The sequence below is a fragment of the Panthera tigris genome, chromosome B3, assembly GCF_018350195.1.
Source record: "Panthera tigris isolate Pti1 chromosome B3, P.tigris_Pti1_mat1.1, whole genome shotgun sequence".
NCBI classification, from domain to species: domain Eukaryota; kingdom Metazoa; phylum Chordata; class Mammalia; order Carnivora; family Felidae; genus Panthera; species Panthera tigris.
This window is the reverse complement of record NC_056665.1, coordinates 79738048-79756013: the sequence shown is the minus strand read 5'-3', so window position 1 is coordinate 79756013 and position 17966 is coordinate 79738048. Positions and strand designations below refer to the sequence as shown.

Below are 17966 nucleotides of genomic sequence, written 5' to 3'. Positions count from 1 at the left end.
GAGGGACAGAGAGAGAGGGAGACACAGAATCTGAAGCAGGCTCCAGCCTCTGACCTGTCAGCACAGAGCCCCACGCAAGGCTCAGACTCAGGAGCCGCGAGATCATGACCTGAGCCAAAGTTGGATGCTTAACCGACTGAGCCACCCAGGTGCTCCATCAACATTTTTTATACACATGAAATGGCTCAAGTATACAGGGAGAGAAGACTTGAAAGGAAAAAGTAGTCAAAATAGTCAATCAACAAATAATTTAAAAGGAGGGACATGGAAGGGAGATATGAAAGTACTATAATTTTGCCTTGGTGATGATAGAGGAGGTGATAGGGCAATTGTGGGTATGCATGTGAGTTTCAAATCATGTAGCTAAATTCCCTCTTTTACCTCATCCAGTTGCTTCCTTGAGTTAGTAATAAAGTTCTCACAGATGAGGCTCCCTCCAAAGTTTGGAGCTCAGATAATAGCTAAGTACACGTCTCCCCTTTCCCACCTGTATACTTTGGACATAGATCTACATGCCAAGTTTCTTCCTGGTCAGGACATGGGGACAGTGCTCTGAGTAGAGACTTGTAGCAGATAAGGCATATATGAGATGGCGTATAAAGTCATCTTTCTAGGCCTGTGCCTTGTACAGGGGGGTGAGGATAGTGGTAAGTGTATGTGCATGTGCATGTGTGGAAAAATTCTTAAGGGCAGAAGATGCAATTAAAAGAGAAGAAAGAATAGACATGCAGCATAGGGAAAGGAAAATATCATAGGAAGCAGAAACTAGAAAAGACATTGAAGTTGACATTGAAGTTGATACCTAAGAAATGTTTGACTGGCAGAATTGTTTGGTCAGGGTAAATGATATTTGGCCAGGGTTAACAATGTTTGACCAGGGGAAATAAGGCAAAAGCCTTATTTTCCTTTCCAGTTCAAACCCAACATCCTAGCAGTCTGAGATGCAAAAGGTACTGCCTGTAGTATGGGCTTGTTCAGAGTTTTGGGAAATCTTATCTTCCAATTGTGTAGCATGGAAGAGTCAGGGGTCAAAATTTAACAGCATAAAAAAATGATGAATACAAACACAGATGTTTAAAACTCAGGTGCAGATTATTATATTGATGCCCCCTGATCATCCTACAAATTAGAGAGGGCTGCTGACTCTAGCCTGTTCAAAAAATTGTACCTCAGCAGTTAGCTGAGATTTAGCCCCTCAGATTTAGCCCCTGGCTAATGGAAAGGAACAGACAGGAAGTACAAGTAAGTTATCAAATAAAAATGTTTCTAGTGCTTTTTCACTTAAAAGGTAGCTCAGTGATCTATAAATTGACTGAACTTGGCTTGGTTTCACTTTGCCAGATATTGTCATCATCTTTGACTCACTGATGCTATACGAACCTGCAGGTTTTCCATCATGGGTACATGTTCTTTTGGTGGAGATAGATGTTCTTTTTTGGAACTCTTCATCAGCTGCCTTTTCTCCAGCCTTTCTTTCTGCTCACTATTTTTCTAGGCATGAAGTTCAACCACTGGAGATTTCACTGACATCTAACTGCAATCATAGTCTTTGGAGGATGGAAATAATTAAACTAGATTATATTCACATTTCATATCTTTTTATAACTTCATATACTTTAATACACCCACAGCGACAGGTAAAAGTAAGTCAAGATTTCCATAAAGAGACATTTCACCTTGTGTCTAATTGAAAATGCAAAATAAGAAGTGAATCTTAGAGATGAAACCACATTGGAACAGAGGCTTTGGCATATGAATGAGTTTGTGCCTCAGAAAAAATGCATTTTATTTTTGTTGGGAGGAAGAAAAGGAATGGTTATTTACTAGTCATGTGAGCTTGGACAAATCTCTTAATATTCTGGGCTTGAGTGTTTCCATCTGTGAAGTGAGGAGATTGGATTAGATTATTTTGGTATTTCCTCTAGTTTTCAAATTTCATGATTTGGATCTGGAAATCATAAAAACATTCTACATAAGAGGTGAGTGCAATGGGAGGGAGCAAAGTTTTCAGAAGATGCCCCAACTTAATTTGTGATTTAAAATTTTCCTTGTTCTGTTACAGTTATTGGAATATCCATGTCTAAGAGGAACAGAATCACTCTCCCTTGGACAGAACTTGATAAAGTTTTTATTCTTTATATTTGTTCCCTAAGCAGCATTATATATGACATGTGAGAAAAGTTTAGCTTTCTCTGTTTCACAATCATGTTTTCCTAAGGACACCCTTGTTCCCCTTAGTGTGTGTTCTTGAGTAGATGGAATGAGTAGGAGTGAGTTTAGAGAGCTCAGCAAAAAGCGAGGCCAACTCACAAAGAGTCTTATATGCTGTAAGAGAGAGACTTAGATCTCTCAGCACCTTAGTAGGAAGGTGATGGAAAGCCATCAAAAGCTTTTTAGGTTTTTAGTTGTGTTGTACATGTAGAAGGTCAGGAAAAGAGGGAAGTTGATGATGACTCTTAGGTTTCTGTCTTGGGAAACTGAGAAGATGGTGGATGTTTGGGTAAAGAAAACAGTGGGCTCAACTTTATGCATGGTAGATGAAAGTATAGCAGGAATGGTTGCAAGAGGAGTTGAAGGAGGAAGGGAAATGTTGACTTTAAAGCAGAGGGAGAAAAAGAAACAACAAGAGAAGGTGGAGGCCTTATTGGCATAGCTAAGGGCTTCACAATACTGGGGGCTTTTTGCCACCTGCTGCTCTAGACTTGCTCAGCTCATTAAACAAACACTTCATTCCTCGGGGAACCTATGGCATGGGAGAGAGAAACAGAAAAACAATTATAACACCATTGCAGGAGCTAGCATCATGCTTCTTTCTGTATTCCTGATGCCAAGAATGATGAATAGTGAGCCCCTTTATGCTTGTTGAAAAAATGGATAAATTAATTAGTGAAGTTCCTTATTAAAAGCATATAAAACATGATATAGGATTATCAAAGAAACAATGAATTATTTTTGAGTGGAGAGTAAATGTCAGATAATATTTAACAGAAAATGGCATTTACTCTGGGACTTGAAGGCAGAGAATGGCTGAGAAACAGTTGAGGTAAAAGGAATGACATTTGTAAAGTCATGTTGGTATTAAAGTGAATCTATTCTTTATATTGAGCTTTTGTCCTTTTAAGATAGTGGTGTTGAGCTCTATTTTTAGTATGGATTATCACAGGGGGATTTAAAAAATTCTTAGAAAAAGACATTCACTCTTGAAAATATGCTTTTATTTCACGGTTTTTAAGATTGCTAAACTATTATGCTTTGCGCATACAATAAACAGAAATGGTGTGTACAGCTTCCCCCACTTAAATGAAATAGGGAAAATAATTCAACTAAGCTATTTCTGCAGTCATTGAGTGAGTGATGTCATAATGATTTTATGTGAAGAATAGCATCAGTGTTGATGAGTAAATTCTGATAAATTTCAAAGACCTTAGTTTTAGAATGAATAAATGTGGACTAATTTAGGTTTAAAAACTACTATTAATTCTTTTTTTCAATAGAGCTGAAGATCCATGAATATGCATGTTTCCAGTCTTCCTCCTTTGAGTCTTCAACAGACTGTTGAAGTCTAGAACCCTGTCCTAAGGTATCAACATTCTGATTTTGTTGTAATTTATTCATGCAAAATAAGAGAAACAAGGTTTTCTAGACTGTCACATGTGTCTCCTTCCTTAATCAAATACTGTTTAATATATTCTACATGTCAAATGTAAATATGTATCATGAGGAATATTCTGGCTCCTGAAGATATGGCAGATTAGGAAGAGAGACAAAATTTACCTAAATGGAAAATCAAAAACAGTCATAACTTGTGATTTTGATTATTAAAGTTCAGTAGAATTCCCAAAGAAATAAATTCTCTTTTTAGCTACTTGCCTTGTTGCATGTTGGTAACAAATACCTCAGTATACAAAAGACCCTACTATGTACATCTGAGAAATTTATGTTTTATTCACCTTCTGCTCCTGAATCTCTACTTATATTCTGGTGTTTTTTCCAAAAGAATTACTTTTATGAACACTTTCAATAGGCAAAAAAACAGACAGCAAATATTCTCTAAGTGCTTCCTGTGTACCTGTTACCTTGCCAGTTATGTTGGAGGCTTATGAGATGAAAAAGACATAGCCCCTGCCATCGACATGCTTTATTTGGTAATGGGAAGAGTGGGAGTAGGTTGGGAGTTAGACAAGTACTCAAATGACTTTGATCCAGTCAGAGTAAGTTAAGAATCATGGAGAAAGAACTCAAAATGCTATGGGTGAAAGCAATTGTCTCTCAAAGCATCAGCAAAAAATAATAGTGAGAATCTTCTATGTATGAAATGTATGGGAAATAAAAAGGCAAAGAACATGGGTCTTCATAGAACAGCAAAAATGAGATTCAGTAAATGTTTTTTTCTTTGAATGGATCATGTAAACCTTCAGTTTACTTGATATAAAGCATCATCATATACCTTGAAAGACTCAGTGAAGTCAGTATCATGTTTGATAAGCCTTTCCTGTCCACAGCCTGAGCTCAGGACCCAGGGCAATTTTCCCTTTTGTCTGAGACTCAAGTATTTTTTTTGGAAGCAGACAACCTGAGGGTCCTTTTCTCTTTCAAGATCAGGGACATCTCTTATTAGCATACTGTAGCTGGCATATTTCTAGCACCTACTACCTACCACCACATATGAGGTGTGGTACCTCATTCCTATTTGATTCTCTGTATGACTCCTGGAAATAAATTCAGTGGGGCAGCTTTCTGTGGTTCTCACTCTAAGACCACATATTGTTTCCAACTCATATCTTTGGGTGGACAATGAAACTGAAAACTTAAATCTGTCTTTGTTGGGCTGGCCTCCTAGCTGTTTCAAAGGTTCCAGGGATCTAGATGACATTGCTTCATTGGCTCCTGAGAGAAGTTTACCCATCTAGAAGTCTTGGTCCCACCCCTCAGAGATTCTTATTCAACTGGCCTGAGCAAGAGATTTTTTTTTTAATTTTTATTTTTTTTTATTATATGAAATTTATTGTCAAATTGGTTTCCATACAACACCCAGTGCTCATCCCAAAAGGTGCCCTCCTCAATACCCATCACCCACCCTGCCCTCCCTCCAACCCCCCATCAACCCTCAGTTTGTTCTCAGTTTTTAACAGTCTCTTATGCTTTGGCTCTCTCCCACTCTAACCTCTTTTTTTTTTTTCTTCCCCTCCCCCATGGGTTTCTGTTAAGTTTCTCAGGATCCACATAAGAGTGAAACCATACGGTGTCTGTCTTTCTCTGTATGGCTTATTTCACTTAGCATCACACTCTCCAGTTCCATCCACTTTGCTACAAAAGGCCATATTTCATTCTTTCTCATTGCCACGTAGTACTCCATTGTGTATATAAACCACAATTTCTTTATCCATTCATCAGTTGATGGACATTTAGGCTCTTTCCATAACTTGGCTATTGTTGAGAGTGCTGCTATAAACATTGGGGTACAAGTGCCCCTCTGCATCAGTACTCCTGTATCCCTTGGGTAAATTCCTAGCAGTGCTATTGCTGGGTCATAGGGTAGGTCTATTTTTAATTTTCTGAGGAACCTCCACACTGCTTTCCAGAGAAGCTGCACCAAAATGAACAAATCAGGAGACTATAGATGCTGGCGAGGATGTGGAGAAACGGGAACCCTCTTGCACTGTTGGTGGGAATGCAAATTGGTGCAGCTGCCCTGAGCAAGAGATTTTTAAACGCTCACACATGATTGTTATTTGTAGGCAAGTATCAGAATCACCAAGTGTTCTCCATGGACGCCTCTGGGTTCTGGGAGCCCTTCCTCTCTGGTTCTGAGGGAGCTTGACAACTCCTCTATGGTAGGAAGCATGGCTTTACCAAGCCCTAATATTCTAGGGAAAATCAATTAGAATATTTGGGGATCAATTTAAAATATTATGTAAATATTTAACTTAGAAGTCAATATCAGTTTTTCAGGTTCCCTTGGTTCTTCAGTTGACATTTATTTCTTGGGAAGCTAGTATGGCAGCCCCTATCCTAGGTAGATAAGATGCAATTGTGAGAAAGACTCTCTTCTGCTAATGAGAACCTACATAGTATGGTAGAAAGAACACAGGTTTCAGAATCAGGAAATCATTTGTTTGGGTGTTGGCTCCACTATTTACTTTGTTGTGTGACTTCAAAAACTAACTACAGCAAGACAGACTCCTCTCTCCCACCTGGGGCTCTGGTATCATGTCTATAAAATTGAGATATCCGGGGCACCTGGGTGGCTCAGTCGGTTAAGCGTCCGACTTCGGCTCAGGTCACGATCTCGCGGTCCGTGGGTTCGAGCCCCGCGTCGGGCTCTGGGCTGATGGCTCAGAGCCTGGAGCCTGTTTCCGATTCTGTGTCTCCCTCTCTCTCTGCCCCTCCCCCGTTCATGCTCTGTCTCTCTCTGTCTCAAAAATAAAAAGAAAAAAAATAAATAAAAAAAAAATAAAATAAAATTGAGATATCCATACATAGTTCATGGTGCTATGCATTCAGACTAGAAGTCATACACACACACACGTTTCTTCCACTTAACAACCATCTGCTTACTATATAGTAGACACTAAGCAAAATATTTTATGTACTTTTTAAAATGAAAACCCCAAGAAAATTCATTTATAGATGAGGAAACTGAGACTCAGGTTAAACAGCTTGTTCACAGTCACACATATGGAAAGTTGCAGAGGGAAGATTTGTCTGATAATATGGTAGATCATTATAATGATGGCTCCCAATGAATCACACCTCTCAGTGTCAGCCACGTGCCTTTGCAAGTGAAGTTGCTGCTTTTCCTATGAGATAGAAACTATTTATGTCTCCTTGAATCTGTACTGGCCACATGGTAGATGTGATGTTGTGTGAGTTCTGGAGCCTCGGTCTTAATAGACTATGCAGCTTCTACTCTTGTGGTCTTGGAACCTTCAGAGTACCATGCTGTGAAGAAATCCAGTCTAGCTCACTGGACAAGTGGGGCCATGTAGAGGGAAACTGAGCTTCCTAAACTGACGGCCAATACCAATTTCAGTACATGTAAATGAGACCATTTTGCTGTCAAGCTGTGAAGTGACTGCACCTACCTGAGTGACCCCCACAAGACCAGCAGACAAATTGCCCAACCAACCCTCAGAACTGTGAGAAATAACAAGTAACTGAGTTTTGGGGTGGTTTGTTATGCATCTGAAACAGATAACTGAAACAGGTCAAAGTTCTTGCTTTGAACAACTGTCTAGAGAATAAAATATATAGTATACTGCTTGGCACACAGTATATATTCATTAAATGGTCAGTATTAGGATCGTCATTGTTAGATTAGGAGGCAAAGCATACACATTCAAATATCTCATTAATAGCAGTGATGATAAATAGCAATGTGTTAAACAAACAGATGCCATGGGAATTAGGTGACATTCACTCTGGGCTGGAAGGGTAGGGTGGCATTGGCACTACTAGCCCTTGAAGCTTTCATGCCCTTGATAAACCTGTAGAAATCCCATTGTCCTCCAAAACTTTGCCTGGATTAGCTTATGGTCACTAAACTTATAACCGCTGCCCACTTCTTTTTACTGCTTCCCATGTTGTTAATGTGAAAGAATATGAGCCCCTGCTGGTACTTCCCAAAGTCACAGAATTCTATTAAAAAATAAGAGAATTCTATTAAAAACAACTGCCACAGAAAAAGAAAAGTTTAAATAGGCAATAGGCAATTACCTGAAGGCCTGTTCCCTGATTTCCCTTGGGCAGTTTTCTGGAAGGTGCTGGCATATGAGTCAGTGCACAATTTCATGACTGGGAGGGAGGTTATCAGAAGCAGGATATGCCTTTTCTTTAGGGGAAAAACAAGGCATATCAACATACAAGTCTTTTAAACACTTTCAATAACCAGAATGATCTTGAATTTTTAAGACATCTTGAACTCCTTTGGAAAGCATTTTAAGTCATCACTGTTTTGATATTGCCAAGAGGTTAGTCTAAGTGTCATTGCCTTTGAAAGCAATTTTTTTAACCAAAAGATAATTTAATCATTAAATGGCAATTTGGTCCAATAAGCAAGAGTAAGGCAGTATCAGCATGAATTTCAAAAACCTGCTAAGAGCTATAAATATAGCCTGCAATATTTTGCAATATCTAAAGTGTTTGGCCTAATGTTGAACATGCTCCATTGTTCAAACCAGCTGTGTTCTTTCACTCTTTCATTTCTATAAAACTAGGATAAAGGCTGTCAAAGCAAATGCGGCAGCAGCGGCAGCAGACTTTCTTGCTGAAAAGTTCTGTGTACATAGTACATAGCAATCTCAAGATGGAACTTTGAATGTTTCAAACCAGAACAAAATCTTCATCTAATTATAAGTGAACTATATTAAGCACAAAAGGCAATTTCAAATTATACTGAACAAAGTTACATTTTACTCTTTGCTTTCAAAATGCATTTGTCGCAATTTTACAAACTAATTGCAAATTCATTTTGCTTAATTTTCTTAGGTTATTTCTTTTATTGCTTTCAAGTGCTCTGCATATTTCTGAACCATCGAAATCCATAAGGAAGATTTAGAGGATCTTTTTTTGTTGTTGTTAATTTGTATTTAAGATGGTAGAATAGGAAATGAATCATTCTTTTTGTTTCTAATTCTTGGATTAATGTGGTGACCAGTAAACCAGTTCCAGTTATTAGAGACACATTCAAAATAGAGGGAGAAAAAGTTACCAGTGATGAGCACATTTGAAAACTAGATTTGGAGAAAGACATGACAGTTTAGAGACAAACTCAAATGGAGCTGAATGTAACTGACTGCCTTTTATACCTATATGATTGCAGGTCTTTGTATAACTTTGCATGGTTTCTTAGAGGCAGCTCTCCATTTCTACCAAGGTTAGTTATCTGCTATGTAGATTAACTTTGGCAAATGGTTCATTTAAGGCTGGTTAATTCCAGTTTGTCTTCCCCAATTACATGCTGTGTCTAGGCTAAAACAATTCTAAGCTCTAAAATTCTTGCATTCCAAAGTTAAACACAAGTTGAAATTTGTTGTGTTATTTTATATTTACGGTCTGCCCTCCTCTTGCACCGTTAGTAGGGTTGATGGATGGTAGCCAGTGTGCAGCATGTACCATTTTGTTTCACTAGTTTCACAGACAAAGCATGTTTTTGTAAGGATTGAATTCATGTTCTACATGGGCTTTATTCATAGCTGACCTAGAGGGACGTGTCAGTCCCTAAAGGGTCTGCATTGTATTCTTAGGGGTGGTGTGTGTGTGTGTGTGTGTGTGTGTGTGTGTGTGTGTGTGTGTATGTAGGGGGAAGGGTCTCTGGGTGGAGACGGGAGTCCAGTTCTGTATTTTCTCCCCTGCAATGGAACAGACAAGATAGCTACCAGAATTGGATTTCTAGGCCTACATGTTTAATATTATTACTCTATCTTCCTGTGACTAAGTGAATTGTTTATGTGTTTGTTAATTAATTGCCCCCAAATGATAAGATGTGTGTATGCTTCTTTCTGCATTTTGTGGATTTTAGCAGTTTTTGCTTCAGGGGAATGTCATTAAATTGTAATAATAACCTACATTTACATAGCACCTTCAGTACTTTTATACTAAAGGAACCTAAAATACTTTGAAATTTCCCTGAATAGATGTAAGAGCTATACATATCTTTCCTTAGATGTCCTGAAATATCATCTTGCCTATAATTAAAATACAGTCATTCTTAAAACATAGCCATAGAAAATGAGAAGTATTGTCTCCTTGGCTGGAATTGGAATTAATCAAGGATTTTGGATCTAAGGAGACCATTTAAGGACATAGAGATCTAATGCATGGTTTTTTGGTCTCAGCTCTGCTCTTGCTTGGGTTACTTTCTTCTGACCTTCTGGTCTACCACATATCCTAGGAAAGAGTCCTCTCTTCCTTTTAATACTCCTCCTCCTCCTCTTATGCCTCCTCTTCTTCCTCCTCCTTTGTCTTTCTTAATATAGTGACTTGCTCCTTCCTCTTGCTTAGGTGATAGCCAAAGCTTATGGCTCTATTATTGATTAGAAACTATTGGCTTTTCAGATTCTTGCTGAAATCATAATATCAAGATTTCTATTACCCAATTCGTACCAAACTCCCAGCTGAAAGAAATAGTCATCTCATAGAATGGCCTGAAGTATTTCCAGATGGCTTATTTCTCCAGATATTTAAATATTTACCCTTAGGATCATTTCAAACCACGAGAGACCTGGGTAGTTTAAGCATTTTATTTTACTCTCTCAAGAGATTATTTTTTCTGAATTTTATTTAGTAATTTATTTTCATATTCAAGAATGATTTTGGACAGCTGCTTTTATTGAGCTGTGCTTTACTGTTGTGCCATTTGCTAGATTAAGGGAAGTTGGGACACAAAGGTCACTTGAAAGTTGTTTTGTTTGTCACAGGAGTGTTACTAGAAAGTGCATGGCATCACACAATCTTCTCTTTATGTGGATCTGAAAGAGACATTTCTCTCTGGTCTCAGTACTGGGAAAGGCTTGGCTTCTTTATAGCAACTGTGTTATTTTTATATCATAGACACTACCAATCATATCATATTTTTCTTTGGCTGCTCACAAACTCACAGCCAAATTTGTAACCCACTTCTAGGAGCTGTGCAAACTTTATAGCCTACATTTCTCTGTGCTAATCTTTCTCTTGGTTTTATTTTTCTACTCTTTTTTTTTTTTTTACCCTCCTCTGATTATTTTAACATGATTTACTCTATGTATTTTTTTTAACCTATCTCATATCCTTTGAAAATTAGGGTGCACTAGATATAAACAAGCAAATAAATAGCAAGGAAAAGCATTCTATGGAACCCCAGGGGTGTGTGGATTATTTCACATACAGCCAAGACAGAATGCCCTCTGTCAGTGCTGCTAGGTTGTGTGGCATTCCTAAATCTCATCTCTGGAGACCTGGGGCTTTAGACTTTGTAGCAGGATATTCTACTCGGATTTCCAAGAGGAAAAGGTGCTCTAAGCCCAAGTGGGAATTTTAGTCTTCTCTTGTCATGTTGGATTCCAAAATTCTTAAGGAATGTAATAGGATATTTGAAGTGAATTCCAACTCTGTAAATCCTCCAAATGAAGAGATCACAGGAAGCTCAGAACTGCCTGGTCTTTATGGCTTATGGCTCAAGTATTCTATATGGAAGGGAATCCTCAGGCAAGAGGGAGGAGGCAGAGCCTGACACTAGATGCCCACATTAGGTTGGAACAGCCCCAAAGCTGGAAGAGTGAGTAGTGGGCCTGCCCATGTAAGAGAAAGCTGGATGGTCATGATACTGTCTCCAGGGACTCTTCTTTTATGGTTTAGGGAAAACAATTGCCACCAGGGTTCCCAGAAATGATCTGGGGACCAGTAGTCTAGGGCAGGACATTTTAGAGGGCAGGGATTTCAAGTGGTTAGCAGGTCCATCAGTTTTAGGACCACTGATCTTAGATTCAGTGAAATGATTCCATTTCCTCCCTTGCATGCTTAGCAAACAGTTAAGCCTTTTGCAACAATGCAAGTGTAAGTATGCAATTGTTGCCCTGTTGGAAGGACAGGAATAATGATGCCAAATTACAAATATGAGCCCGGAAAGATGGTTTGGCACTGCTCATGTCCTAATTCCTGCTCTATACCAGGATTCTGGTAAGAAGGTGATTGGGAATGTTGTTTTTTGTTTTCTTTCTTTGTTTCTTTCTTTGTTTCTTTCTTTGTTTCTTTCTTTGTTTCTTTCTTTCTTTCTTTCTTTCTTTCTTTCGTATGGAAAATGCTAGGCAGGCCAGGTAAACCAAAAGGAGCCTAGATAAAAGTTTTTTTTTTTTTTTTTTTAACACTGACTCTGTTCCCAGGTGTGAAATTCTGTCCATCTTTGAGATCTAATTTTACTTGAAAAAAATATGGACAGAAAAAGGCAAGAACAGCACACCATCCCTGACTCTCTTACCAGCTTCAGCGGAGGTAAAAAGATAGAACATTTTATCAATATAAATGATTTCCTAGAGCTTCCCCAGGAAGTAGAGTAAGTGGGATTGGGACATATGAGAAACATTTTGAATTTTCTGAAGGAAGATGATAAGGTAATAAAAGCTGAGATCAATTTAGAAAGTCTGACTAGAATTGAGGATCTCCCTGCCTAGCCTGAACAGCCACAATTTTCAGTCCTTGTGTGAATTCCAAGTGACAGCAGGGAAAGGAGTCCTCTGCTCTCCAAACACCATGCAGTCAGTTGTAGTAGTAATGGCAGAGCCCATAGATAATGTTATGCCAACTAGAGGTTGGTGAGAGGTGAGTGCAGGTCTGCAGTCTGAACACCTGGGGCTGGCTTGAGGCCTTTGGCACTGTCCTATGTTTACATGAGTCAGCCCTCAGAGATCCTTTGGCTTCCTGTCTGATTTTTAAGTCATAGCCAGATGGGAGAGGCCGACCAAACTGAGGTCTCCGGACTATAGCAAATGAGAACTTTGGTTTTGACCAGGGTCCCAGATCTCCTTGGGCCCAACCTTCTAGCAGCATATTTGACTTGACTGCTCATAACAAGATGTCACTTAAACCAGTTCCCTTAGTTACTTGAGATAAATAGCACAGAGGGAGAGAGAGAACTAAGGGAGAGTAATATAAAAATGTGTGCTTTTAGCTGAGATTTTCAGCTACTCCTTTTGATTTTCAAAATAGCCCCCATTTCTGAATTCTGAATTTCTGGGAGAAAGATGTCAAATCTAATGATTGCCATTTAGTTTTTCCAGTGATTCATTGGTACTGGGAAATAAGAATTGGAAGGGAAGACACAGGATTGCAGCTGGACCAATTTTGTTTTTTCTTCTCCCCATATTGTCGCCACAATGATGCTATTTTGTATAGGTATGTATCTTCTGCATCCTTAGGCCCTGCTTTAAACTCTGGCAAGGAATATATGAAAAATTTCTCCCTTCAATTCTGTTAAAATTATTTCAGTACACAGTAACATAACCTCCCATTGTATAAGTTTCCAACAGATATTTGAAAAAATATAAAGCACTGTTATATGAACCTTAGAAGGTGAATGGAGTGTGGTCTTTGCCTTCCAATTGAACAGGGAAGTTATGCTATATATTAAGCTATCTATAACACTTGGCTTGCTGTGACACATGTGTTGGAAAATTTGGAAGTAAAGCTCTCTGGATGTTCAGAGAAGCTGGAGGAAATTTTCTTTTTCTAAATTAAAAAAAACTTATTAAAATTTTTTTTTGCCTCTAAAATTTTTATTTTAATTTCAGTTAGTTAAAATATAGTGCTATATTAGTTTCAGGTATATAATATAGTGATTCAACAATTCCATACATTACCCAGTGCTCATCAGGGAAAGTGCATTCCTTGGTCTTCACCACCTATTTAACATATCCCTCCACTCTCTCCCTTCTAGTAACCATCAGTTTGTTCTCTGTAATGAAGAATCTGTTTCTTGATTTCTCTCTCTCTCTTTTTTCCTCTTTGTTCATTTGTTTTGTGTCTTAAATTTCACATATGAGTGAAATCATATGTATTTGCCTTTCTGTGACTTATTTCACTTAGCATTAATACTCTCTAGCTCTATCCATGTCATTGCAAATAGCAAGATTTCATTCTTTTTTATGGCTGATTAATACTCCAGTAGTGTGTGTGTGTGTGTGTGTGTGTGTGTGTGTGTGTGTATCACCTCTTCTTATCCATTCGTCAATTGATGGAACCTTGGGCTGCTTCCATAATTTGGCTACTGTAAATATTACTGCAGCTAACATAGGGGTGCATGTACCCCTTCATTTTAGTGTTTTTGCATTCTTTTGGTAAATACCCAGTAGTATTTGGATTGCTGGATCATAGGGTAGTTCTATTTTTAATTTTTTGAGAAACCTCCATACTGTTTTCCAGAGCGGCTGCACTAGTTTGTGTTCCCACCAACAGTGTAAGAGAGTTCCTTTTTCTCCACATCCTTGCCAACACCTTTTGTTTCTTGTGTTGTTGATTTTAGTCATTCTGACAAGTGTGAGGTGATATTTCAATGTAGTTTTGATTTGCCTTTCCCTGATAGTAAGTGATGATGAACATTTCATGTGCCTGTTGGCCATCTGTATGTCTTCTTTGGAGAAATGTCTCTTCATGTCTTCTGCCCATTTTTAAAATTGGATTCTTTGATTTTAGGTGTTGAGTTTTATAAATTATTTATATATTTTGGATACTAATCCTTTATCAGAAATGTCAGTTACAAATATCTTCTCTCATTTAGTAGGTTGTCTTTTAGTTTTGTTGATTGTTTTCTTAACTGTGCAGAAACTTTTTATTTTGATGTTAGTCCCAATAGTTTATTTTTGCTTTTGTTACCCTTGCCTCAGGAGACACATCTAGAAAAAAGTTGCTGTGACTGATGTCAAAGAAGTTACTGCTTGTGTTCTCTTCTAGGATTTTTGTCATTTCATCTCTCACATTTAGGTCTTTAATCCTTTTTGAATTTATTTTTGTGTATGGTGTAAGAAAGTGGCCTAGTTTCATTCTTGCATGTTGCTATTCAGTTTTCCCAGAAGAAATTTTCATTAAGCTGTTGGGAAATGTTTTTCTAGGACTGTAACTTTTGTAGCTAGAACTTGAGAGATATATATCTCTCAAGAGAGAATTTTAGAGTTAGAATGAGGAGGGAGGGCGATATAGGAACATGGATGACATAAGCTATAAGGCCAAGGGTGGTTTCAGAGAACAGACACTGGCCCAAGTGTAGGGTATATAATAATATTAGTAATAGCTTATCTTTAGGATATTCTATGGTTTTCACATCTCCCCCCCCATATGTTATCACATTTGATCTTTATAACAACTCCACAGGGTGCACCTCTATTTGTTGAGGATCAAGTTAATGAATTTTTTCCTCCTCACTGGGCACTAGGGAGCCACAAAGGTTATTTCTGAGATGGGCTTAATGAAGGGCAACCCAGCTAGAAGAATTTTTTTGCAGGCTGGATTGGAATGAGAAAGTCTGGAGTTAAGACAATTCTGACACTATGGTGGTTGTATAGGTGCGAGAACAGAAAGGGAGGAATGAGAAGACACATCCCCAAGTATAATTGCAGATCAAGTGGAAGTGACTTGAATGCTTCAAGAGGGACTCAAAAGCATTATTTTATGAAATTCTCTGCTGTGATCTTTCCTTAGAGTTAATTGTTCTTTGTATTCTCAGAAAATTCTGATCACTTTAGCACTTCTTTCTGCCTCATTTTATTATTGTTTACATATTTCATACTTACTAGGTCGTAAGCTTCTGGCAGATAAAAATAATGCTATTTATCTTTGTCTTCCCTTGGAGGAAGCATAGAGCTTGGTCACTTGCACATAAGTAGTATTTAATAAACACTTGCCATATTTAACTAGTTTGGCAGTGAAAGACACAAAGAAAGCTTAAAACAGCAGGGTTGCAGGAAAGGGTTATTTATTTAAGAAACAAGTGAAATAAAGTGGACAGGATATCCAAGATGGAGTCAAACTTGGTTTAAATCCTGGCACACATTTGTTTTCTAAATGACCTTGGCCAAGTCACTTAATGTTTTTAAGCATTATATTTTCCATCATATGACATCCCAATGATAAAATCAACCTTTTGAGGTTGCTGTGAGGACTAAATAAAACATTACGTGCAAGTTGTCTAACACAGTGTTTGGCATGGAAGAGATTTTCAACCATGTGAGTTCATGTCCAGGTCTGCTCCAGCCCCCTGACTTGAGTATGTTCCTAGACCGATGAGGAGAAGATTAAGAGATGGAAAGCATAAAAGAAAGGAGAAATTATAGATCAAGTTTCCATAAGATGGAGCAGGCAGAGAAGGTATTTCTGAAAAGACAAGACAGATACTCTTCCCTTTAAATAGGCAGAGAAGGAATAGTGAAAATTTATTTTCAAGTGAAGAGTAGTAGTTTCAGGAACACTGATCTCAGAAAACTTGGAAGATTATCTTCTAAAGGTGAGAGGTATGGGGGAGGGGATTGTAAGTGCGGTTGAGTACTGGAAGAGAGTAAATAATATCTGGAACAGCTGCTGTGGGTATTGGGGCAGGGAATCAACAACACAAGAGAAAGATTGCTTAAAAGTAATTAAGGTCAGTAAAGCCTGGATGGCATGAGTTTGCTGTTGACACAATCAGCAAAGCATCAAAAAGCATGAAGGACATGTATACATATATATTTTTTTTCTGCAAAATAAAGGTATACTGATATATTCTGTCAAAGAAACAGAATAGCTTGCCCAATCTACTGTTATATTATATCTGGAAAAGACTTTAGAGATTATGTAGTTCAACCTAAGCTTAGGTATGGGAAATGAGTGTGACTTGCCAGAAATTATTTTACCAGGAGGCCATATGGCATAATGGTTAAGAGTGTGGCATTAGGATCTGCCTGCTGCATATGAATCCCAGCTGTGTAGCCTTGGACAAGTTTTTTAGCCTTTATTATTATAAAATTATCCTGTGCCTGAGATACAATAGTCACTCCATGAACATTATCTAGACTCAGATCTCCTGATTCTTCTGTACTGTTCTGTCTGCTACATGAGTCTGCCTTGTTGACTGACAGAACTCCCTAAGGATTGACCATGGGTAACGGACTGTAATCTCTTTTGGTGCAACTCTTTTTATTTTTTATTTTTTCCATTTATTTATTTATTTATTTATTTATTTATTTTTTCAATAAATGAAGTTTATTGTCAAATTGGTTTCCATACAACACCCAGTGCTCATCCCAGAAGGTGCCCTCCTCAATACCCATCACCCACCCTCCCCTCCCTCCCACCCCCCATCAACCCTCAGTTTGTTCTCAGTTTTTAAGAGTCTCTTATACTTTGGCTCTCTCCCACTCTAACCTCTTTTTTTTTCCTTTCCCTCCCCCATGGGTTTCTGTTACGTTTCTCAGGATCCACATAAGAGTGAAACCATATGGTATCTGTTGTGCAACTCTTTGTAAAAAACATATCAGAGGGGCGCCTGGGTGTCTCAGTCAGTTGAGCGTCCGACTTCGGCTCAGGTCATGATCTTGCAGTTTGTGAGTTCAAGCCCCGTGTTGGGCTCTGTGCTGACAGCTCAGAGCCTGGAGCCTGCTTCTGATTCTGTGTCTCCCTCTCTCTCTCTCTGCCCCTTCCCCCGCTCATGCTCTGTCTCTCTCTCTGTCAAAAATAAATAAACATTAAAAAAAATAAAAAATAAATAAAAATAAATAAGAAACACATCAGATATATTGGGCTTATATTAGATATATTGGGCCCCTATTTCTTATGAATTTGCATTCTTAACCTTTGACAAATCAAATTTTCTCTTCCATGTTTCCACTGAATTTATACAGCACCTTCACGATAAGGATGATCTTGCTTGAAATACTTGTAATGAATGGTCTTTATATATAATTTATGAAACTGCCTTATTTCTTTCAACATATAGTTTTTACAACCACTTACTTTTGAAGACTAATCTCAATTTTCTTAATCAGAAATCTGTTAAAAAGAGAACCCTGTTTAATGTATTTTTGGGTAAGAAAATCAAGGCACAAGGAGAGTCATTGAGTTTCCTGAGGCCAAACAATGGCAGAAATGTGGGATATGAAGCATGGATTATCCATAGAGTGTGGCTTCTCTTCCAATCATAACCTCAAACCAACATGAGCTGATCCAGAGGCCTGATACATAGACCATAAGGCACTAAACTCCCTTTTTTAGAGCCCAGAAATAATTATTTCTTTCCTCTACTTCTCTGACTTCCATTTTTATAGTAATGAAGAAAGAATTAAAAATCAGGCCTAGTAAGACCATTTGGGCCTCAGGAAACAAATCAATTGTTTGTGTTTCCTTCATTCCAGAGATATTCTGAGGGTTGGTACACACCAGCCTGGAAGAGAGAAAGATCCATGGACCATCTCATTTCTGACTCACTCAGCCAGCTGGGTGTTGAGACTATTTCCATGGCTTCCAATCCG

At 38.2% G+C, this 17966-nt stretch overlaps 1 long non-coding RNA gene across 2 annotated transcripts in view; it reads left to right on the top strand.

Annotated features, from left to right (window-relative positions):
• The window catches only part of LOC122239572, a 62463-nt gene that overhangs the window by 31584 nt on the left and 12913 nt on the right, over nucleotides 1-17966 (top strand). Inside the window, exon 4 of one of the 2 annotated variants that reach the window (XR_006218776.1) lies at nucleotides 3495-3580. This is a non-coding gene — a long non-coding RNA (uncharacterized LOC122239572). Of the gene's footprint in view, nucleotides 1-3429; nucleotides 3581-17966 lie in introns of those variants that run through there. The other variant, XR_006218775.1, reaches the window with a different exon arrangement.